General features: G+C 42.0%; 1 pseudogene across 2 annotated transcripts in view; it reads right to left on the reverse strand.

The window, feature by feature from the left end:
* Nucleotides 1–4,125: 4,125 nt before the first annotated feature.
* Nucleotides 4,126–26,161, reverse strand: part of LOC311017899 (leucine-rich repeat-containing protein 4C pseudogene) — a 39,301-nt pseudogene continuing 17,265 nt past the window's right edge. For both annotated transcript variants that reach the window (XR_014599363.1, XR_014599375.1), the window contains one exon: nt 4,126–9,008. The product of XR_014599363.1 is annotated as a leucine-rich repeat-containing protein 4C pseudogene (transcript). The remainder of the gene's footprint in view (nt 9,009–26,161) is intronic.

Raw genomic sequence — 26,161 nt, forward strand, 5'->3', positions numbered from 1 at the left:
TTTCTGTTTCATTGAATAATCTTGTGAAAAGAAAGAAGTTGTGCAACAAGCAACCAAGCTTCCAAGCCCGATAACAACCGAGCTTGCAGTTACGGGGTTCTTCCCTTCTAGGAATGTTCTACCGTTCATTCTGTGCAGGCGACTGGTTGGCAGCCTCACTTTTCTCTCTCACTGTCCACCTGTCTTAGGTGCAACAGGTGTGTTTAGATCCTTGATTGTACACAACAGAAGTCGAGTGGATTACCATCTGTTTCACAGCTTGCTGGTGGTCCATTTAACCTGGCTGTCTTCTTCTACAACTGGAACGGAGCTGTATTTAAAGGGAACATTTGCTCTAAATGTGCTTGTATATATGGTTTGGCTATCACATCTGTTTTAAACACAATAAGATGACAAAAGAGTAAGTAGCAGTTTTACATATAATGGCTGGTGTCGAGCACTGGATTCCTTCTCCATGGGACCTTTAAAACAAAAGTTGTATCCAAAATCACTCAATCATTCACTACTTCCTACTTTCGGACACTACTATATATAGGGCTTTTATTGTGAAAGGTAAGAATGAATGGACGCTATTCACTCCTGTAGTCAATGTGGAGGCATATTAGCATATTTTCCCAAATTCATGAATAAATAATGTGACCGTCTGTGTTGTGATGCAGTGCCCTACTAACATTAAATATATTATTTTCACACCACATATGATGGATTTGTCTGGATTTCTCTTGCACGTCTGTCATTTTTCCTTCAGCACAATGCATGATGGTATATAATGCTCGGCGAGAGGAATTCTGGGACACTTGAGTTTTCTACAGGCTATAATAATTCTCATGAAACATTCACTAAACGACACGGCCAACTCATCATGTAGGGAGTCGTGAGTGAGTTCGGACAGGTAAACACCCGTTTTCAGGAACCTTGACATGTTCTAACCAAGGCTGGTTATCGATGTCGATCCAAAATGTGATCCAAAGTAAGGCCAGTGTTGTGTGGGAAATGTCAATACAGTTTAAAAAAGGCTTTAAATGGACTGAAAATGGCATACAATTAAGTCGACAGCTAATGGGAAACTTTCAGCCGGTCCCCCTGCAGCCAGCTGCCACCTTATTTGGGTTTCTCTGGTGAAACGAGGAGGCATCGTATAGATAACTCCTCATTACAAAATCACGAATCAGCCGTTCCTCCTTCATTGCTGTGCTTTCAAAGTAGCTGCAGGAATAAATAGAAATGGGGCAGCAAAACCGCATAGATTAACAGAAAATATGTTTTTTTTCCAGGGCTGGGTATCATTTAAAGAAAACTATGGAGCTTGTACCAATACCAGTACCCTTAACTAGATACAGATGCCAACAGAGTATTTCATTCAGAACCATCATGTAAATAGAAGCTGTATGTGTCACAGAAAGGTAATGCCCTCCAGGTTAAAACTGTTGCTGTTTGCTGCACTGTTAGCTGCTAGCTGCTGGCTCAGACATCTGTGTCTAGAGCTGTATGCTTGCATGCAATCCCGGCTTCATTGGTTGGAGCTTTTGCAGTTGTGGGTCAATCAAATGTCCCATTAAATCTAATGGCGCTTGCGATGATTGGCTGCGAGAAACCTAAAGTCTTTTTTTTGTCTAGAGCGTTCCACCGAAAGGATTGATTGCAGAAATCGTTTGACTGTAGACGTTTCAATCCGACTGTTGTTTTGGTTGATACCTTGATGATACCCCAGTTTGCAGTGCAAAAACAAAATCGGCTTTCATTCACATTATATATATATCAAATAAATACTTTCTTTGTGACGGTATGGTTTTAAGGATACTGGCATTGGTACTGGTATCGTCTTTTTTTCAAAGATACCCAGTCCACACCTCTGGCAATGTGCACACAAAGTAAGCTTTCACACACCGCCTCTGCAGCAGAAGAGGCAGAACTGCCGGTAATGATGCTGATGGTTGGCTTTTGTATAAACCACCATGCAGTGTCTCACTATTTAATGAGCCTAAAGTGGACTCGCTGTCTCGTATTTCAGATTGTTTTTGTGTTTTTTTTTTACCTGTTACCCGTAGCAACGCGGTCACTCTAACACAGCCTCTTGTGTTGTTTTGCTAGTCTACGCCTGAATGCTCCTGTTTTCCTTTTAATGTGGTTGGAAAGAGTCCACGGCCGGTGCTGCTCCGGGCCTCGTTGAGTCGGTGGACGCCACAGGAACCTCAGACATCTGAGACTTGGCAATGTACTGATAAACAACTTGTCTTTTTAATGAAAAAAAACCCCAACAAAATTCACAATATCCTTGAAGCAAATGTCCATACTGTGTCATTTCTAGATGTTTTTTCTCAGTATCTTCTGTGGATGCGGTGTAGCTCTGCAGCTGATTCTCAAGTTTAAGATGACCAATGCTTCACGGCAGCACATGAACGCACCACACACGCCGACTCACAGCCACAAAGGAGCAACCATGACTATCTTTTTATTTCTATTTTTTCTCAGGTTAGGCTCACAAGCAGCGGGACTTTAAAACTCCTCCTAAAAGACTTTTCTAGATCCAGAAATGGAGCCGAGTAGTAAAATTGAAATAAATACAGGGAAATACAAGGAGTGTGAAATTAAGTTCACATCAAATGAATGATTGCAGAAAATAAATGATCAACTGATTCACCGCTTGTGAAAATACTTCATCTCAAATCCACATAACCTCCCGGAGATGAACGAGACGACTGCTCAGGTTATGAATCGGATGCTCATTTCGTTGTGTCGCCTCCAGACTAAAGCACAATCAGTTAGCATATTAATTAATTTGCTGGAAAAAGCCATTCTAGCGTTCATGACTGACCATACATACCATTCAGTGTCTAAATGAAGCCTGCACCAAATGGGCAGCCATCAAGTGCTCCGTGAATGAAATGGAAGCATTCCCAAAGGCAATTGTGACCGTGAGCCATTGTTGTGTCATTTTGGGGGAGAGTGGAGCTTTCATAATGAAAAGCAGTCTCTTAACTGAAGTGTTTTTTTTTTTTTTTTTTTTTAAAACACAAAATTGTGATTGTTTCCAGCAGAGATTCGATGATTTGATTAAATACACCACGTGAATGCCGTGCCAGATGAAATGGGAAGCGTATAGGCTTGTATTTATTTTTTATTTTTTATGACTGTGACAATGTTCTCCGTGATACTGTGAGGTTCTTTGTTCATCATATTGAGTCAGCGGAGGGGAGCAGGAATAGCCTATAGAGCGCTGCAGGAGTGAGTCCTACAACCTGGAAATGACTCAGCGTTATTGCACTTCTTATTCCCTCCTCTCAAAGTCAATGGATTTTCTATTTTAAAGGGTTTTTTCCTTAGATGTCTGAAATAAGGTCTGCGGTTAATACGAGCTTAAGGGTTATTCATATTTACTTTTACGTCATAAAATACATCAGCAAATGGCGTCATATATGTTGGAGCTTTTACATGTCTTAAAAAAGGTGGTTGATAACAACACCTGATCATTTATTTTCTGCTATCTATAATTTGATGTGAACTTGATGTGTTTTTCCCCGTATTTATTTCACTTTTATTCCTCATGTGTTACCATGGTGGAGTAACTTTAGCTTTCAGGCTTTAAATTCATAAAAGAGGTGTTCATTTGTGGAGTTTTTTTATTTTATTAACAAATAAGAATTATAAACTGGTTTGTCACAGAGGGTCTTTTTCTGCAATAATCCAAAATCCAGTGGGAAAAATCCCAATTGGTTTATCGTCGAGGGAATGGGACTAAACTTCTAGGGTTGGGCGGAAAAAAAAAACATGTCACGCCTCCAGCACTCTATTGTTGGTTATGAAATCCTCAAATGATTTAAACGAATCAAACAATGCCGTCAGACGGACAAAAGAATCCGACTTCATGTGTACTAGAGAGAGATCACTTCCTTTTTCCTCTTAGAGAGATCCACTTCCCCTCCTCCGACCTCCATAAAACAAGCCACAGTATATTTTCTTCACAGCACATTCTTCTCACTTCATCATTCTGGGAGCTGCTTAGTAATCCCTTTTTTGTTTGAATATATTTATACAAGCGTTCATGTGCAAATGGGACAAAAGTCGTCCAAAAGCAGAGACGACGTCCCCGTAAATAATACATTCTGTGAAATCTATTGGAAAAAAAAGAATTGCAATTTTTATTTGTATTCATGTACAGTATGAACTACAATCTCAGGTATCAATAATTGAACATCATCCTCAGAGAAATTAGTGGGGACTCCTTACAAGCACAGTCTCTTGTTTGTTTTTTTTTCTTGTTTTTGTAAAGCTTTTTTTGTCTTTTTTTTAACAATTGAAGCACATGTAAAATTACGATCTGAAGATCTTTTTTTTTTTTTGCATTATGTTTTTGAAAATATTTTTTTTTTGTAGAAATTTAACCATTTGATGATTATATCCTCTCCAAAAATGAGAGAGAATAATTCCCACATACAGTAACCCTCCCTATACATAGACAGTTGGCAGAATAACACACAAGAATCTGATCACCTTGGCTTGGGGGGGGTTTGCACAAAAAAATCAAGCTCGCTCTGCTGGTTTTTTCAAGTCCCAACATTCTGCAGTCTTAATTTCTTTCTGGCACTCAATATCTCTCGCCAACATAAAGCCACCCGGCTCAAGAAAATACCAATACAGAGATATCCCATTCATTCAGAATAGCTCTCAACATCCTCATCCCCAAATATATATATATTTATAAAAAACATCTCCCACCTTTTATTTTTTTTCACTGTAGCCAGCGTCAACATTGAGTCATTAAGCCACCAAAAGCATTGGAAAGGAATTGAGCATTGAAAAAGAAAACAGTGGAAAGAGAAAGAATGGTTCACACTGTGACCATTGACGGCACTATTCTGCTCATTCATTCTACTCAATGAAAGGCCGGAGATGAATAGCTTTCTGTTTAGATTGCTCCTGCTCCACTTCCAGTTTCATCCCTCTCTGCTTCCCCCGGACACGATCGGCCTTTAAATGTATATTTTTTGCCTCCGCCATCTTTTCCCCGTTTATTGTATGAAATGAGAGAGTAAATTCAGGAGACTGACTGATGAGAAGCGTATGATTTTGTGCGAGAGAACGTGCTTTATTATGCTCATACTTCTTTTACTGAGATGAAAATCAATAAGGCCAGTGGTGCTGCCGTACAGTTATGTAAATTTTTTTCACAGCGTGAAATTTTTCATATCGTGAAATTTAAAAAACACAAAGGAGACGTCACGTGCGGGTCAAACCTCACACACTCATCCCCTTATGCCGGTTTGGTCGATAATCTGTTGAATTTGCGATATCACCAGTGGGAAATTAAAATGTGCTTGTTGCACAGACATCCAAAGCGGAAAACGGCATATCTACCTCTTCTTACTTTCTGTACAAGGTCACTGTTTCCATGGCGACAGTCTGATGGCTAGTTTTTTTGCTTCCTTATTTCTACCCTTTTTTTCTATCCCCCCCCCCCTTCACTCCTCTCCCTTCATATCTGCAATATATCTGTTTGAAGACCCCTCATGACCACTGTAGACCTGACTCCCCCCCCCCCCCCCCACCTTCCCCATCCACTTTCCACTGTCCTTCACTTTTCATCCATGCCTCCCTCTTCCCATAAGCCTCCCTCTTTGAGTCTAAATGGAAAAAAACTACAGGAGAGATAGTTGTTTTGATGGTCTATAAATGATGCAACATCAAAGTATGTGCATTTTTCTATGGCAAAAAAGAGAGAGACCGAGCATGGGTTGCCTCGATATCAAAGGCCTCCACCCCCCTTCGTTAGATGTCGGGGCCCAGCCAGAGTGGAAAAAGTCTCATGCTGTTTTGTTATCAGCTTTCCTCTGTATGTCTGCAAATGAACCGCTGATACAGATTAATGAGCTATAACCCATCTCCTCTTATTTTTGTTGCCGGTTTTCCTAACTGCTTCGCTGACTATGTTAGCCCCGTCTTGTGTTTTTTTGCCTGACAGGGTCACACTACATTACAAAGCAGCCTCATTTGCCTCTTTATGTGTGTAACAGATGGACTATCAGCGTCTGGGCTCGTGTGACCCCGGGGTGATGGCAAGGTAACGCGACACTGAGTGGACGTAGATCATTACTGGGTTAACAGGGGAGGCTGCAGACTGGAGCCTTATGCTCCCCTTCATTTTCCCCGGGCGATATTCTGCACATGCCGGCGGATAAAGCGAGACAAATGAGACACGGAGAGGGGGTGAGGAACGTGCCTGAGCTCGGTGACAGGGAGACAATCAAAGAAGGGATAGGACATGGAGGTAAGGAGAGAGGGGGGAGATGAACAACTTAGAAGGAGAAGTGAGGAGGAGTAGAGGGGCTAAAGGGTTGAAGTGTAAAGAAAAGGGAGTCGGAGGAGCAGGAGTGGGAGCAAAGAATCTAATCTTAATTAAAGTGAAGGATGTATGGCTGGTTGTTTGGGAGCCACAGGGGGAAAATGCACAGTCGCTGCTTTGCTCCCTGGGCATGCTGGCTTTGCTGTGATATCATCCAGAGCGCCGTGTCATTAAAAGATCTCATTTTGCGTTGAGTGGCAGCTTAGAATATGATGGCAATGAAAATAAACCCCATTATGCTTTTTGTCCCTCCATAAACCTCCCACCATATTGGACACGGTATGCTGAACTACGGGCAAAGAAATGCTTAGAAATACCGTCCTTCCACTAGAAATATTGTCATCGTTATTAAATGAATGGCATTACATTTATTTTTAGTTTAAGGCCAATTTTTACAGTGGTTTTGCTTGAGCTGCATTTGATACATTCCATGTTCACTTTGTAAACCATTCTTTCCCTTGTGCAGTATTACACACACACGGAGAGAGAGAGAGAGAAATAAAATGAGCTAAAAAGCTATCACAAAATGTTTTCTTCATTGAGCCACTAGACATACTTTTTAATAAATAATCTTTGTTTTTGTAAAGACACTTGTTAAAGTATCACATGTCGTCCCTTTTGCCAAATGCTGATTCGTCGACATCAACTCAATGTCAATGTAAGTTTTGATTTCTTTTTATCTTCTTGGTCCATTGTACTCCAAGTATGAAACTGCTGAAACTGGATGTTTTAGTCAAACTCAGGATCAGATCTGGGTCTCTTGTACATTGTCTTTTGAGCAGGCTTGAATCAGTAAAGGTTCCTGTGTGGCCGAGCTGTGTATGGTACTGAGCATCGGAGCGTGGTGGTAAGAGCTCTTGTAGGTGTTGTAGTGGTTGTAGTGCTCCAGAGGGGGCAGCGACAGGTGCCTCTCCATGGCGGCGACGCCCGCAAGCTCTTCCTCGACCGTGATGACCTCCATGGAGGAGGCGGGCCCGTCGGGATCCTGCTGGTTATGCTGCTTCCTCATCTTGTAGAAAATGACCAGTAGAACGGCGGCCATGAGCGTGATGGCCACGAAGCAGCCGATGATGATCTTGGTGGTCTTCATCACCTCGTCCAGGCCATTGAGAGGTCCCTCTCCGTTCAGATCGAGAACTGGAATTGTGTAAGTCCGCTCTGTGGTCCTCGTTGAAATGGGAGTACCTTTCGTCGTGGACGATGACACCCAGCCAAACGGGGGAAGTGGCGTTTGGCTATCGTCCCCCGTGGTCTCGATGGTCTCCACGGTGACTGTGGTAAAATAGGTCACCCCGCTGTTTTCCACGGAAGTGACGTTGAGCACGGCGGAGGCCGAAATGTTGCCCGCCGTGTTGCTGACCATACAGGTGTAAGTCCCAGTGTCCTGCATCGTGACGCTAGTAAAGTTCAATGACCCGTCGTTGAGTACGGACAAACGCACCTTGTAAGCCCCGTGTGTCACCAGCGAGCCGTTCGGCGTCAGCCAGCTGATGGACGTCAGCGAGCTCGTGCGACATTTAAGCTCGGCGCCCATACCCTCCGTCACATTCAAGTCACTGGGCGGCTCCACGATGACCGGAACGTCGCATTGGAAGTAGCTGTGGTCCAGTTCCCCGATGTAGCGGCCTTTAAAGACGGTGGGAGAATGGCAACGGGCGCAGCAGCTCGTGTTCGCAGGTACCGTCTCCTTCAGCCACCAGCTGAGCCACAAGATATCACAGTTGCAGTTCCAGGGGTTGTGGTGGAGGTGGACCCGCTCCAGGCGATGCAACGGCGTGAAGAGGTCGTGCGGTAGAAAGGTGAGGTTGTTGTGAGCCAGGTTGAGCTCCACCAGTGACTGAAGGTCATCGAAGGAATTCCTCTCGATCGTCTGGATCTGGGCGTGCATCATCCACAGCTTCTGGAGGTTCACTAATCCTAAAAACGCGCTGGGCTTGACAACGGCGAGCTGGTTTCCTGACATCTCTAGCTCTTCGAGCCTCACCAAAGGTAAGATGTTGGGGATCTCCTTGAGGTTGCACATCCCCAGGTTCAGGTAGCGCAGGTTGCTCAAGTCCTTGAAGGCGCCGTCGGAAATGTAGGAGAGGCGCTTGAGCTCGCCTAGATCCAGCCTTCGAAGCGAGGGAACCCGGTTGAAGGCATATGATGGTATACTCTCGATGGGGTTGTTCCGGAGCCACAGTTCCTTCAGCTTGGACAAGTACTCAAATGCTCCATTGGGGATTGTCGTGAGCCGATTATCAAAGAGCTCCAGAGTGTTGAGGCTGGCCAGTCCGTTGAAGGCGCCGATCTCGATGTTGCGGATGTGGTTCTTGCTGAGCTGCAGGATCTCCAGGTGGCGCAGGTGTTTGAAGCTGTCCACCTTGATGACCTGGATGAGGTTGTCCTGGAGGTTAAGGTAGCGCGTGTTGGTGGAGATGCCATCCGGGACGTCCCGTAGACTGCGGCGGGTGCATATGACTTTGCTGAACTGATTGCTGCATGAGCAGACGGAAGGGCAGGTCTGAGCGCGGACCAGCCCGGCCACCACCAGGATCTGGAGGGCCAAGAGCAGCACGAAGAGGGGGTTGGACAGCGCCCCCTTCAGCCTACGACCTCTCATTGTCTGGCGCTGGAGGGAGGAGATCATCATGTTCAGCATTCATAGTTCATCTGCTTTTTGTGTTTTCTGCAATGAGAAGAAACAGAATAGAGAGAATAATATTTAGTAACAACATAAAGAAGGAAGCAGTGCATTGTTAGCGTTGCTGAATTGATATGATGGACAAATTAATGACAGGGAAGGAAATTATCAGGTGTTGTTCAGCATTCATCAAAAACATCTCAACACATTAATTCATAATGGAAATCCTCATTACTTGAAGCCAGCAGAGAACAAGAGCAGAATGAATTGAACAGCTCCAATCAATTGTTGTATAATACCCATATGTGGAATATAACACGCTTTTTGTCAGCTCTCTAACCCCGGATGGCTTTCCAGATTTCCAGACTTCACAGAAGCTGATGAATCTGTGCTGGAGACCGAAAAATGAAACAACGAGAATTGAGTATTCTGCTCAATTTTCTTGCAGACCCCAAACTCATTAGGGCCTGGAATTATTTAAGAATCAAAGCCTTAGTCATCAAAAAAACATTCTTACACTTATTGTCAATGAGATATTTATATATGTCCAAGTTAATATCCATGCAAAAACCAATGCAACCAAACAAAGAACACGTCCAGCTATTCTTGCCAGAAATTGTCCTGTAGATTATAATCTTGAGGCAAAGAACAGTATATTAACAAAGTCATCGACAAACGTGGTTTTTCACTAGTTCGACTTTTTAGCAAAACATTTCTTTCTCCTTTTTATTTCCCTTTTGAAGTTATTTATCCACAATTAACTTCCTGGAATCTCAAAAAAAATGTTTCATGGATTAATGATCAATGCTCTTCTTATTTGAAGCAGTATTACGGTGCTGTTTTCTTTTCATTACGATCCAATTCATTGTCGCAGCGAAATGACTCACAGACATCATAATGCAGTTGTAGAAGGGGCCTGATATTGTCCCTTGTATAACTATAGCGAAATTTGTTATCTCCCAAATCAAGTGACTAACAAGAAACTCGTTACTCTGTTATCTTAGATTAGATTAGATTAAATTAGATTAGCTTAGTCCATTCAGCCAAAGTGTTTTTAAGAATATGCCCGAGTGTGCTCCAGATAAAAATAGCCAAAGACATTATCACACACAGACGGCACAGCCTCCTCTACCTCCCACCACCACACAGCAGTGTTTGTGTGTGGCTACAACCCCTTATTATCTCCTGCACACAAAGATGGCAACCTCGGAATAAATCGATACGTATCAAACATGTCATATACGCTGGGAAAATTATAAAAATGTGACAACATTGTGTCAAGCTGTTCTATTAAATGATGTGGACGGCCGTTCTTCGGCAGAGTTAATGCCTTCGCCAAGAGCAGAGCACTCTTGCACTAGTGCAAGAAACATTAACCTTGCCCACCGGGTCCTTGCTTTTAAGTATTCCCCTTGTCTCTTTCCAACTCCTGCCGACTCAAGTTATCCGTTAATCATCTCTCTCTATCAACCTACGAGCAAGGCGATACAAGTGTTATTATGACAGGTGCTTTCTAAACCGTAAAAAAATTGTTAAGCGAGGTGGAAATGTTCTCCGGTGAGGATGAGTGGCCGGCTTAATCAGTAGAAATGAGCCCATACATGCGGCTTGTTTTTTTTGTTTTTTTTTGCACCAGCCGGGGCCGCCACCGCTGCCGCCGCACTGGCCAAGGTGTGAGGGGAGGTTGCCAGGATAGAGACGAACCTCTGCTGGGGAATCAAAGCGAATGAGGCCTCCCGCTGGCAGGAGCTCATTTTGTCTAGCTGGAATTTACCACAACCTCCGCATTACCACCTAAGAGGAGAAAATGTCAGACATGGCAGACAAACGGCTAGAGAATATCGATCTCTGATTGCATTTCCACAGGAATGCTTTAAGAAGAAGGTAACATTTTATCCAGATTTTATCCACATTTTTGTATCAGAACAGAATGTCTGATTAAATAAAAGGATTGCAGGAGAGAGGAAAAAAAAATAATGCTTCAAACGTATTTCCTCCCTTTTGTTGGTGCAACACTGAGTGGATTAATTCTATCTAGGCACGCTCAACGTGTATTCATAGCCGCTGAATGCAGTAGCTGCTTACATCTAAAAATCCTGCCAGCGACATAAAAAACCCACCCACCATTACTTCCCTGCTCCCGCACCAGCAACCGCCGCCGGCGTTATGTATGACACCACTGTGCTTTGCCAAATGCGTTTGTTCTCTTGAGTTTTGTTGTGGGGGGGGGGGGTTTCAGAACGATGTCAGATGATCAGAGTCTCCGCAAGTAAACGTCGTTCCACTCCAGGTAGCCAAAATGTTCTCGCTCGGACATTCCCACACACCGGGGAGCTTGGCAGGCTGTGGTGCGGATGACAGTCTGCACCACAGCCGAGTGTGTAGCGAAAAAATAGGGTACAGTTCCAAAACCCACCCCAAAAAAGTCTGTGTTTCATAGTCTCATAGTATGAATATGAGGAAGAGAAAAAAAAAAGCATGTTAACAGTCAGATTAACAAAGATATTACATTTGTGAGGATGAAACGTAACAAGAAATGTTGCATTATTGAACTTGCTTTGCAGGCACATTATTTTGGGTTTTGATGTTGTTCTTATGAAACATTTCCCCTCAGAGTTCTACAGGTCTGTTTTATGAACAATCAGATTATTCCAACCGAGCGACTGAATGACAAACGTCTCAATTTGCACTTTTACTGTCCGACACGTTCTAGCAGTAAACATGTTAATCTCATGCGTGGCACGAGGTTTCTAAAAACAAAGGCCGCATGAATTAAGCCTCCCCGGTTTATCTGACAGTTACTGATGAGTCGTTACATGAAATATGGCAAGTCTCTTGTCGCGATGGAGGTCTGTGTAGCTGAATGTCGTCGTGCTAATTCATTCAGCACATTACGGATTCATTGCGTTGGAATGCGTTTGTGGCACGTCTCGGTTTAACCCCTCACGAGCCGTTTTCACGAGTCAACAAGCCCTTACTAAACAACTGTGTACATGACGATTGTAAACATGATGAACACCAATTCAGATTTGTAGGTTAGCCTAATTAGCAGCCTGATTATACCTTATAAAGCAGAGATCTTCAACAGGGGGTTCGGGACCCCTAGTGGTCTGCAGAGTTACTGCAGGGGTCCCAGAAATTATTTAATCCCAAGCTTTTCTTCCAAAAATGTAAGTATGTCTAAAAATACACTTTAACACGAATACAACCTTTATTCAGCAACTATAAATCTTTTTGTTTGTTTAGTATTTTGTTGAGAAATTGTGATTTTAGAAATTCCAGAATTAAAATATGAATCTGCCAAGAATTATTATTTTAATGTCTTATCATTGTATCGTACATCATGGCACTATAGGCTGCACTACACATTATTATCAGCCCGGTTTGATAAGGAACACACTTTTATATGGTATGTAATAGGGGGTCCTTGTCCTGAAAACATTAGACCTCTGATATAAGGTGACATCCTGCCCCACATGTCTGATATTAAAGTCCTGCATTCGGAGATTCGGAGAAAGTCGGGAATTGTTTTACCAGCAGCAGCAGCAGCAGCAGCAGAATGAAGGGACCTGCCAAAGCTAAAGAATGGAGAGAAATATAACAATGGCCGTTAATGGTGTGTCACCTGGGGGTCGTACTGTCACTGGAATAAAGAAGAAACGCTTCGGCGTGAAAAACGTCTCGCAGGGCGATCGATGACTGCAGTGGGACGGGGTCAAATCATTTAAGTCGTTTTTTGAGATGTTCTTATTGATACTGTGGTGTTATACAAGCACATCAATAGCCAATTTAAATTAACGATGATATCGTTAGGCTACGCGAATAAATTTGGATTTAAATTAGCCGATAATTTCAATTGCAAAGAGTCAAACAGGAGAATGTCGACAGTGTAGTTTCTAAAAGGGTTTTTATCGAACCCTATATAAATAGAAAATTGGTTAAAAGTAATGACATTTACAAACTATAATTGAAAGACTTTGATAACGGCAGACTAATTGCACACGAATCCTACGACGGGTCTCGTAAATTGCAAGAAAAACAAGAAGATTCTCATAAACCACTGAATGCCGTCGTGCCAGTCGGAGATGCAGATGAATAACGGGTTTGTTGTGTCAGCCTTTTTTATTAAATTATGACATGGGTGATAATGAATATGTTAGCATATGCAGTACGTACAGTAAATAATGTTCTGAGCTACATAATAAAACACAAGACAAGGGAGATTGTTGAAGGATAAGACTGCTGTTGTTCAACATTGTAATTATCGCCAACAAATCCAAGAGACCGAAACCAACAAGTTAGTCCATCTGTCAATACTGTGGCACTCAGCCCTATTTGTTCCTGATTAACGGTAGTATTTTTAGAAAGCATCCACAAATGCATCTTCTTTTTTGTGCTATGCTACAACAGCTGGGAACTGTACTTTAGTTAAACGGTACATTTATGGAGGACTATTTATGGCTGCAGATTGATACGGTAGGTTTTGGAGCTCTTTGCCACAGAGGATCAAGATATATCAGGCTTCGCTTCACAGAAAATACTTCCATGTTTGGTATTCTGGAGGCATTTGTTGCCCAAAAGAAGCACAGAAATATTAGAGAATAGTGCTCGCAATATAATTTACAATGGTTTGGAGAAAATCTTAATACATATTTGATAATTACTCAATGAATCGTGAAAAATCAGATAAGTAAAAACTATTAGATGATATTTGAGTATTTTTTTTAGGCAAACAGTGAGGAATTTGTCTTTTTCTCATGTGAGAGTAAATCCAAATATCTTCGGGTTCTGGACTGTTGGTCGGATAAAAGATTTGGGCTCCGTATTCATGACATGATATCAACTAAGTGACTCATTGAGAAAACAATTAGCAGATTAATTGATAATGAAATAAACATGAACGAACAAATTAAAAGTTTGTTTTGCAGATCTGATTCAGCAGACTAAAACTGGGGTAGTAAAATTGGAGAAACCAAAAGTTGCTGAATCGAGCCAAAGCCACGCCCCCAAAATAATAATCAACAAACATGGCTGTTTTCAGAGCAATTGATTTCATGATTGCTGTCGGTTTTCTAAATGACATTACCCATCCTGGCTGAAGTAAATTGTGTTTCATTTTTTCCATATAAGCTTACTGTTGTGGAAATATCCAAACGTGGCCCAAAACCATAACGGGACCTTCATGTTCTTCTTGCTAACAGATTATTACAGTGTTGTTAAGCAAATCCAGTAATAATGACAACAGCAGTGTGCGGTGGCTCAGAATCCGTCTGACATTGGGTGGGGAGGTGGTTTTAAAGTCTGGTGGGGGGGGGGGGGGGGGGGGGAGACATGCACACTGAGTGCTTCACTGTCCACCTGGAGAAAACAGGGTGATCCCCCTCCCCCCGCTCTCCTTAGGAAGCAGAGTGCTGGTGTTCAGGGGAATAAATCCAGGATGCTGGGTGCTGACTTATCAGCCCAACTCTATTCTTTTAACAGGAAACAGAAATTATGGCCTTTTCGTCGACTGGACGAGTCTCAGAACGGCAAAAAATTGTGTTTTTTTTTTACATTTTTCACTCTTTTTTCGCATTTTCCAACAAATATATATATTTTTATATTTTGTCACTTACTTTCAGCAGCCATTTTTAATCTGTGACTTTTATTTATTTTTGCCTTAGTCTTCATCCTCTGGTTTGGTCGGGCCAGTCATTGTCATGGTGATGCTTTGACACAAAAATATTTTTAACACTGGTCACATTCAGTGAAGTTATGTGCTGGTAATGAAAAGAATAACAAGCTACTGTAGTCTAGGTGACAAAAAAGGGTGTTGCAAACCAGGTTTTGGTGTTTTGTTCATTTCCTTAACAATAATATAATAATATTTACCGGTGAGATTTATCCTGCTCATCGTTACATCTTTAATTGGATATATTGGTTTACATTTTTTTAAATTAAGCCCTTATTATCACATATCCTTATTTAATTGCTGCTCTAGTCATTATTTAACTGGTTTAAGTTATTGAATTAAGCCTGAAGTCCCTCGTGCACACATTACATTTGGGGAAACTTTGCTTTTATTGTTTTTGCTGCACACACGTGAACACAATTGCACCTATAGGCCAATTTAAAACTGTGATTACAAACTGTTCTTTAATGCAACTGCTGTGCTCTGTTGTTGTTTTTTCGCTAATTAATTTCTCGTTTGTATTTATTCTGTATTAATTGTACCCTCTGCATCAGTGAAAACGAGGCCTTCAATGAGTCCTCCAGATATAAATGAAGGTTGAACATTTAGCTGCACCTCGTTTGGAATCCGTCTTCGACTGGTTTAAAGTGTTAAAGTTTGTTTTTTTCTTCAAAGATGTCAATTCCTTTAAGTGTTATGTCATTTCTATCTTGGCTTTGGTATATATACAGTATATATACAGTATATATATATATATATATATATATATATATATATATATATATATATAAAGAGCTGGAGAAACTTTGATATGGGAAAGATGGGGAACATACTTTTTCAAATCAACAGCATTAACTCTGAATCAATCCCATAACTGTACATTTATTATGGGCAGGCCACTCCTCCTATATGTTCCCTTACATTCCCAAAAGAGTGAACATCTATAGAGTCACGCTTTTAGTGGAGATACTGTGATGTGATAGAGTCACTGCAAATAAAACCAAAAAAAGAAAAAGAAAATCCAGTGATGTAAATTTGAAGTCCTATCTACCGGCGCTAATTCAAAGAGCGACTGACAGCAGCCACAATATTTCTTTCTCAAGGTAATGAAAGTAACAAGAGCATCCTCACAAAATGACTGAAGCACGACCGTCTGCAATATTTCATTTTCAGTGGATTCAAGGTAACATCAACCTGATTGCACGGGAGATACAATGCATGAAAACACTCTATAACGTCTTATTGAAAGATGGCTGCAGACGTGAAATGGAATCCGCCCCCCCCCCACACACACACACATATAAGCAAGCAAGGTCACACTTGTGGGTTACACTGAAGTGTTTTTTTTCCCTCGTCTGTGTGGAGATGAAGTGCTTCATGAATGGACGGCTGCCAAAGGGAAGGGTCAGTGAAAGGCGCTATGCTAAGCTATAGGATGCTACGACGAGTGCAGGGAAGCTTCAGATTTAATAAAGTAGACCAGAGCAGGAGTGTTTGCTCAGTTCCTCACAGCTGATCACAGAGCTGTGTTTGAATCCCACATAGTTCTTTTAGGCGGTTCAATAGCACGACGTAATTGGATTTTTTCTAAACACTCCATTGGCAGCTTTTTTGATTTTAAAGCTGCGTTAATCGATTTTTTGGACACTAGGGGACACAAAAACATGAAAACAAGACACATTGACTCAGCCCCTACATCAAATAAGGCACGACCAGGCCATAATATTGTCAACGAGGCTGAAAAGCAGACGCTACATATCGGCATTATGAGCAACCCCTTTTCATTTTACACAGTCATTCCATTTAATGTTATTATAAAAAATATTGATTAAGCTCTCAGGTGACACAAGGGTTTACACTCAAGTTCAAAGCCCAATAAAGTATATAAATCAGAAATATATGTAGAAAATCATTTTTTCACCCCCATGAGAGACACTATACAGTTTACTGCAAATATTCCTGCTAATTTATGACCGACATTTGTTGCCTGCCGCTGTTAATAAAAAGAAAAAAAGAGGCTTTGTTTTCTCTGACCAACAGAAGAGAGCAGCCCGTAATCTCTTCATCGCCGACGATGAGAACTGGTGCCGTTGACCCTCCGGACCTGAGCTTAACCTCCAGCATCCCCACAGGGCAGCAGGGCTTCCAGATGGCATCATCGCATTATCCAAAAATCACCACAAATTTTGGGAGAGCGAGCTCATTTTCTCCCCCCCTCCCTCCCCGTCTGTGATGGATCGAGATTAAATTAAAAGAAAGGCGAAAAATCGAGAGCAATCAAACTGCCATCTGGAATTATGGTCAGGCAGACAATCACTGAGGGAACAAAAAAACCCCCCGATAGACACATTTTAATTTGCGATCAGGCAATATGCTGCGGTATTATGTCTGAAAATGCCACGAAAGACATCGCTTTTAATGAATATCTTGTTTCGGATGAGGAATGTATTATTATCAGCCACTTTGCTCCCCCAAAGAGTGAGGATTTGCGACCGTGGGCGATTGAACTCTTGACGGGTCATAATTTTTGTTTGCTCTTTGTTTTATTGTGTGGCTTTGAAACCGCCATGACACATGGTTCCAACTCTGGAGAAGAGTGAAGATGAGCCAATTAGTGAGTCATTTTTATAGGCCTGTTTAAGACCTTCTGGTGACGTAAGTATCAAACTAGTGTGTAAAAGGCTTTTTAAGGTTATTTAAGTAGCAGAAAGGACTTCGTTAAAAAAAACAATGCGACTCATGTCATTACAATTCTGTAAATTCTGGAAATAGAAGTGCTTTTCTCCATGGCGCCCTCGCATCACCCCGTAAACGCTACATCTTTATAGAACGAGTTCCTGCGCGTTATTTCATGGGCTTTAATTTCGAGGCGAGCGGAGGAAAGAGGTTTGCCGTCTTGTGCCAATACTCGGGAGTGGGAGGGAGAGCGGGAGGGTAAAGAAGACACCTCTCAAGCGATAACTCAATTCCTGTTCACGTATCGCACCGTTCCGCCGCCTCCATTATGATAATTGCACGGGGCTAAAATGATCTGCAGGGACCTCGGTGTTTGGATGCCTCGGCTCTGTCTGGTCCCTGCAAAGGGATTAAGACGGGATGCCCTGGGTGGGTGGCGAGGTTCTGACTTGAATGCGAGGGGCCTTCTTAGTATTCAAGACCACAGATCTGCTCCCCGTGACCTGCGTTCCTAAGAGGAGATCTCACACGATCATAGATGGCGGATCCTCGGCTCATCGGACTAAATCACGACTGGCTTGGTTTAAGTACGTTAGCGTGACTACACTGGGACACACTCTTGGTAATTGCTTACACAGGTAAAGGAACGCACTGGAATATATTTTTTGGGTTCCGATGAACAGAAAACTGTGGAAAACATGCAAAAATGAAAAAAATATAAAAAAAAGAAAGGCAGGTGGCGGGTTTAGGTAGGCGAGTACACACACAGCCAGCAGCGGTGGCAGAATAATGAGCTGCAAAGACCCCGTAAGCTGCCTTCTTACAGCAGTTAAACAGATCACTGCTTTAGCAGAGGATTTCTACAAAAAAAAAAAGTGAAGTAGGTTGAACACGCAGGACCGGGGCGTCACACCGCCAGCGGAAAAAAGAGTTCTGAATGAACTCGTGACACTCATTATTGTTTGAGGGATGAAAAAAAAAAGGCGTCCACATCGCAGCGATGCCCTCGTTACATTTCCATGCATCATCAGTGGATCTCGGCTCTTTCCAGAATGTGTTAATAACACACTGAACGCTGTTTTTCTCAGGTTTAGGAGAAGAAAGTGGGCCGAGGGAGTTTTCATGCTATGACACATACATAGAAAAAGATTCCTCCCTTCCTGTGGCCGATGACTGGTGCAGCGGAAACACCTCCAAAACCCCCAAAATACCCTCAGCCATTGTTAGCGTTGAGGAAGACAACGGCGGTGCATTGCAGAATGACACAATAGCCACGTAGCTTCAATGGCTGTGTTGGCGGGTTGCCGCTCCCTGCAGGATGCAGAGTGCTCGGAGGGATTAGCTCACTGAAGTGTCTCCTGTTCAGTCACAGCTATTTGCCGATGAATTCCGGCCATTCTGGTTTGCAAATTGTCTGAATGGGAGAAGTTTACAGGCTGTTCTCTCCGGAAGCCTTTTTTAGTATAGTGAGATGATGGGATTCTGACTACGTATGCCCTCGTGTAGCCCGGCGATGACACACCGCTTGAATGTGGATCGCTGTTGACGCAGCCTTGCATAATTTTACACAGTTTTTGTGAAACCGACGTGGGAATCTGAGTCATATTTTAGGCTGCATAATTATAGTAACACATTGTGTTTGTCTCGTCAAAGCGAGGCGATGGTGAAACAGCTTTAGTGTTGCAGTAAGGTACTTCAAGGATTTTATTTTGGCTTTTAGCAGTAGTTACTATCACTGAAGAAAATAGGGCATCATTTTAGGCTTGAAGGAGACACTACAGGCAAAAGCTTTTTCATGCACTGGGCAATTTTGAGATTTTGTTGCTTCCAAAACATGTGGAAGAGGAAAGAAAACATCCAAAATACACACCGACGTGCTTATTTTACTACTGTGTTTATGTGTGTCTGTAGATTTCTAGATTCACCTAAAGTTGGCAATAGATGAAGCCTCATTTGCATAATTAAACCTGAAATTGGAGAAAGATTGTTATGCAAAATGTGATAAAATCATTTAGGTTATGCATGGGATGATATGAAAATGTCATGCCACGATTATCCTGGCCAAAATAATTAATTATATCTCGATTGAGATGGCACTAAGATGATCATAAACTTTAAGGTCTCCATGCATAAATAAAGGTTTTTTTTTAATGTATGTGTCTTTTATTTTATAAATTGGGCTCTTTTTTTCCACTTCTCCATTAAAGAGAGCTAGGCAGCTTTTTAAAGTCACTCATGATGATATAGTTTGAAATGTTTTTTGTTGCGTATTGTGAGTAACTCAATCCTATTCTGCAGTAATCGACTGGGGAAGTCTCGTCATACTTTTACAAGACACATCTTTAAAGACTTCTTCTTAAAATGAATTCATCTCCTGCTCCGAGCCAGAAACCTCCACCACAGCAGCACCTCCAGTACACGCCCACAGTTTCAGTTTAATTCCTATCTATATTCTGATGGTGTTTACACGGGTGTTGTTCATATATAATTTATAGCCTGATTTATTGAACATTTTATTCCTAAGAATATAGCAAAATGGATTTTTTCTTTTGTGGCTGCTGACAGTATTTTATGATTTATGGAGTCATAAAAAACTATTCTAAATTCCCTCTGTAAAAAAAAACAAAGAAATAAAAACTTTGACCCTAATATTTTGAAGCTGGCTTCATCTTGTGTTCTGGCAAATGTAGCGAATTAGCACATATTGAATAAGAGGACGCACTGCATATTTAAACATAATTTTAACGAAACGAAGCAACCACCTAGGGAAGTTTCATGGTGATATCTATTGTTTCTTTTATTTTTACCCTTTCCCGATGTAGAAGATCCATAAAGTTAAAAACAAGCTAACAAACACCCACAAACACCAAATCAATACGTCCACGCAGGTATAGAAAGAACAAAAAGCTGAGGGCTGCAGCCGCTGAACACGACGACTACCTCTCTCCCAAAATGAAACTCTACTTTCGCTGGTGGAAGCACCTTAGTTGACACGGCGCTCCCGACTGTGAGCATTAATATGTCATGTTGAGCCGAGCGTTGCTCCGAATGTAAGAGTGGATGTCGGCGTTCTGATGCAACGGTGATGGATTACTAGCCGTGATGTCTTCTTGGCTGTAGCCGCTCTGAGGGGCCAGACTCCAGCGCTCATAATCATGTTTGGAGTCTTAAAAAGAAATGCCCGAGATGAAAGCCGTGCTGAAACAGCTGCTGTATCGCTAATGGGCTTTAGCATAGGAAGTGGCCTATATAGTCTAAAAAAGCACTAGGCATCCGATCATCTCGCAGCCATAAAGAGCATACAGTGTGCACCAGCGAGATTCTATAAGTGGGCTGATTGTGCATAATTATGTTTATGCAAAAAAAAAAAAAATCAACAAAAAGCATGCAGGGTGAGACAAATTAATACACTTTTCCCTTTGGTGGACTGCTTCTGTTATCAGTCTCTTTTCTAAAATCCACACCAACATGAGATTGACTGCACAGCACTTATTTAAAAGAAAATGACACTTTTGAACCTGTAATGTTGAGTTTTCTTTGAACCAACGAGCCAAATGGCCTCGTAAGTTACCATGTGACCTTGTCTGTGAGGCAACGCAATATACATTGCTTCACCATCGATATTCGCCCACTTGCAACTCAAACACTTGGTGCTACAACTATTTTTGCTGCTTTATACAAAGTAAACTTCCCAAGATTCTCATCGTTTAATGACTAATCCAGTATTTCTGAATAATAACCTTGGTGCACACAGTTCCATGATGAATAAGAGTTTTTTCGCTCGGTGTGAAAAGGCCGGGTTTAAAGTGGTAGGCAGATCCAACAATGAGCTTCACGGCACCTTTGGCCTTAACCTCGCCTTGACCTCCCCGGGACTTTGGACTCGTCAGGGAGCCTCAGAGGCTACAATACATCACTTTCACAGAGAACAATGAGTGCACAACAGCACCTCTGATTCTGAAAAGTGAAGTGTTTTTTTTTTGGCCATCAGGGGGCGACACCTCTCATTTATTAACATTGTAAACAAGAGTTTATGGTCTTAATCTCTAGTGTCAAGTCTTCCAAATCAATCCTGCTTGATGTTCATTTAGTGAATTATGTTCCAAACAGACAAGGAAACTGGAGATGCTTTAGGGGCGGGGCTTACCTACATAGCTAAGATGACTTTAACACTTAGCTGTAAAGTTGACCTTGAATCATGAAGCTAACTTTGCTAACAGCTTCACACCGGAATCCACATGGATCCAGATCGAGGAAGGCTGCTGCTCGGGAAACCTCCCAAATATGGTCACTTCCTACACTGGTTGCAAAAATTCCAAGATGCCCAACTGGAGGCTTGAAAAGCAGAGTCTCCAAACCAAGGGATGACATCACGATGTCTACGTCCACTTCCTTAACGTTTGCAACTGACAGAATGATCTTCACTTCCCTCGTTTGACTTTAGCGGTTAGCTGTGAGCTAATCGCAGTCGCTTCCTTCGTCCTCGCGGCGCTGCAGAATGAATATGGAGGAACATTTGGCATCTTTTTGGGCAATTAAAAAAACAAACATTTTACAGTTATAGGGGAAAACACTGCGTTATGCTTTGTGGATTCCAAAAACACAAACGCACTTTGGCAAAGATGGAACCAATAATTACCATCTCTCGCTGCATTCATGGCCTGGTCCACATTTCATATTTCATCCTGCAGCAGCTACACACACAAACACACACACACACACGTGCACAGCCTTCCGAATTATCCCCACGTACAAACACCTTCATATCTCGCTGCAGGATTAAACGCAGGTTAAACCCCTTCTGTCCCAAATTGCTTGAAACGAAGCGATAAGGGTTGTGATTCTCGCATCGATCCCCGCAGTGCGACTGTCTTTTCACTCGGGTCCCTTCAGGGAGGTCAGAGTGTCGGGTCATCTTCACACGGCGATCCCAGGAGCCGGCAGCGAGTCGGTGGGGAATCGCTGTCTTGCTCAAGGGCAGGACAAAGAGTGCCGTGTACATTACAAGCTCTTTTTTTTTATGTTTTCTTCCCCCGGTCGTGGCTCCAGTGGCAGGATCTTTAAATCTCTCCTACTTAGAATATCTTCAAAAGACATTCCCCAACACGAGGGGCAAAAGCTTCTACAAGTCGATTTTTTTTATTTGAAGTGAATATTAGGAGAGCGCCATTAGGCTGTCCTACTTCGACGGCGATGTATTCACCTCGTCTTCTATATAGAACAAAAAGAACAATGGGCACTTTTGCAGCCATTCTTCCCTAAACTGTGTCCCTGCCATGTGAAGTATTATGTGGGTGTCTGGTGCCACCGGTGCTTAATTAGCATCTCAAAGTGACACAATTGGATTCGGAGCAATGTTCCATGTTGCATGTGTGTTGTCATCAAAGTGTCAGAATTGAAGGACACCATAAATTCCCTTTCATAAAGGGAGTAGGCCCGTCCCACTGCACAGATTCACAGCTTGGAAATTAAATTCCCTTCGACCAGATTACTATAATTATCTACCTCACGGTGAAGGGTGAGCAGAGGATTAAGGTCTGTTTAAAAATAACCACCATCAAATATATTTGGACTCAATAAATGAAAGCTGCGGAGCAGACATTTTCTCAGTGGTGTGATTTTAGATTTGTTCGTTTTTTTCCCTCCTCTCCCTCCTCTTATCCTTTTCTCTCTGTTAATCTGCTTTGATAATTCGGCAGCCGATGCGTGACGCTCGGTGGGACACCGTCTTCGAGTCGGTTCGGAAAATCAAAGCGGGGGGAAAATGCAATTATTCAAGTGGCAGTCAACATATTTAAAAAAAAAAAAAAAAAAGATGGATGTACAGTGTACAAACAAGTAGAAAGACTCAGATCTACCAAGAGGATCGCAAATCATCGCCATGAGCCGCGTTATTGTTCTGCTCATGCAAGGTCATTTGGTCGAGCCCGGGATTGGTTGTCTAGTTGCAACAAACACACAAACATTACGTGCCTTTTTAACTTTGCATGGTACACTGCTGACGGCCGTGATGATGATCATTACGTCCCGTTAATTGTGTTTTTGTTTCTTTCTATCCACCAAACCAGCTGCTGAACGGACTAGCTGCCGCCATGCAAGGCTTCCTGTTAGTTTTCCCACTGCTGATGGCTGATTGATTGTGTGTAGCCAGTGTTGACAGCATACAGTAGGTAGTCCATCTTGTTTTTCCTTCATTATTTGCTCATGGAGGGAACTCTCAGCTGGCATGCTAATAAGCTGTTAAGGATGGGTGTTGTGCCAGAGTTTGTATCCCCCCCAAAAAACGTGTTTCCCTGTTGATTTGTCCTTGTTTGTCCTTGCTGTTTGTTGTTCCCACTGTGTGTGTGTGTGTGTGTGTGTGTGTGAATCAATGTACTATATAGAATAACAAGTTGCACACTAGTGTCGTATCTGTTCCCTGTGTGAAGTTTATTAAGCCATTTTCCATTATTTGGAGTAAATGGTTTGCTTTCTGTTCATTAAAGGCAGAGTAGGTGATTCAATTGAGAAACACTTTATGTTATATTACTTGAAATCCTCGTAACGTACTGATAGCCGTCAATGAATTAAATGCTCTGACATAAACACATTTAAACAATGTCGTCTGTGGCCGTGGCAGGACTGTAAAAACGCCGTCCAATCAAAAAAGTTGCTTCAGATATGCGTTCAAAATCAAAATCTCTGTGGTTTTTCCAAATGTACTAGTCGACTTTTAATTCCCATTTCAAAAGATTGATAATAATTCAATACACATGTAAAAAGTGATATTTTTGTCATTTTGTTTTGTGGCATATTCTATAGTTGTACTGTTAAGGTAAATATACATACATATATAACTGCTTGTCATCATGGGGACGTGGATGATGATGGGGATTGCATATGAAATCAAGAAACTCGTTTTTTAAATCTTTTGATGTTAATTTTCCCTTTGTGCAGCACACTGCGGTTGTTAATTGGCGTCAATCCAACGCTGTTCCAGACATCATGTTTCACTTGCATGCATGTCTTTAACCTGCTGACCTTGGGCTTTAATCCCAAGTTAACATTACCCTGGGTAATCTTTACACGTTCCACACTGTTTATTTTTAATCCTGGCTAGCCTGAGGCGACGCTGCCCTGCTGTGGTGCTGAGTGTCTGATTATTGTCGATCTGCGGTAGCTTGTTTTTTCCTCCCCTTTCATGTGCGGTTGGGGGAGTCTAGCAAGTAGATACATCCCTCCGAGCCATGTTTTTTTTCTTTTCTTTGTTCACAAATAAGCAATTTGTCAATTACGAAATCTAAAATCAGTCAGCTGTGGTGTTTGAGTCGAACCCGTTCTCTCTCCCAGTCCCTCAATCCTCACATCTTAGTGTTTCCTGGCTTCTGACATCGACGTACAGACTGTGTCTTGCAATGCACACATGTGGTGGATGGGTGAAACAAACACAAGACTTTCACCAAGGAGACCACTGTTTGTACTCAAAAAATAAAAAAAGTTTTACATTTTGTCTCTTTTCTTAAACCTAAGTGGTTTTGTTGCCTAACCATTGGGCCAATCAGCATTTTGTCCACATTCAGACTTCATTCACATTCAGTGAAAACATGCAATTTTTTCCTTTTAACTTCTCAGATTAACATTTTTTAAACTGGTGCACTGCCATGGGCATTCATGTAGCCGGCATGCTAATTGGAGACTGATCGTTTTGTAAAAGCAGAGTTTTTGACGGACAGATCCTGTTCTGCACAAACTTTTTTGATCGCAGATGTGGTCAGTCATTGATGACGCAGTCGCAGCCACAACTGTCGCATAATCGTCTGTGTTAAAGGGGCTAGTGTTACGCCCTGTTTTTGCCCAAAGGTGACTAGTTTGCAGGTATGAACATACTTGTATGTTGGAGAGCCCGGCTCCTTCAGGTTCTTAGTCGTTTGTCTATTATTACGACATCTTCATCAGGTCTCATGAACCTGTTTTCAATTCGCTACAACACACATTTCCAGTGTTGCCAAGACATCTTGTGACGGCTTCTGATTGGCTGGTAACGCTGGTTGAGATAAGAGCGAGAGCTCTTAGTATACCACTGGTAGCTGGTTTCCATTGTCTCCAACATAATCAACCCCATTTGAAACAAATTCAGAATACTTTAAAACCCTGTATTGAGTCACATAACGACTCCTACAGGCATCGTGTTCACACTTCAGGACATTCACGCAGCTTAACTAACACTCACATACAGTCATTCAATCAAACTTTTATGGTGGACAGGTGTGCCATTCTCAAAATATGTTCATTAAATTAGTTTTAATTTAACTGAAAAACATCCCATTTGGAATTATTTGATAAAAAAAAAACAGAAACAAAATCTCAGCAGGAAAGAAAATGTTGAAAACAGCTCTGACATAATTGTTACCCTAGAGGTCGATTTTGTTGTAAAACAGCCACGTTTGTATTCATCCGGCATATACGGAGCAAACCCTTCGAATTCATTTGCAGTTTCTGGACTCCTGAATATAATCACTCTCCCTTTTAGCTGTTTTTGGGTCTCATGTAGCCCCCCTGAGGAAAATATGTCTCTTTAGCTGCTAAAGACGTTCACCATAGACTGTTCAGGTAGCGTGACGTGGGTTTTTTTTAGAGCTTAAAAAACAGCTGCGGGGCGACAACATTAAAGGTCGAAGATGGAAAAGCCGGAAAAAACAAAACAACGAGGTGAAAGATTCCGTGCAGAAGAGAGGAAGTGGGTCATAATCCCCTGCAGTAAATCACCACAAGCGACACCTTTCACATTAAAACGCTGTCATTGGAGTGAATGTTAACATAATGTATCAATTACAGTAATTCTGGCAAGCCAATCCATCCATTTTCAATAGCA

This window comes from Eutrigla gurnardus (genome assembly GCF_963514095.1).
Source record: "Eutrigla gurnardus genome assembly, chromosome: 1".
NCBI lineage: Eukaryota > Metazoa > Chordata > Actinopteri > Perciformes > Triglidae > Eutrigla > Eutrigla gurnardus.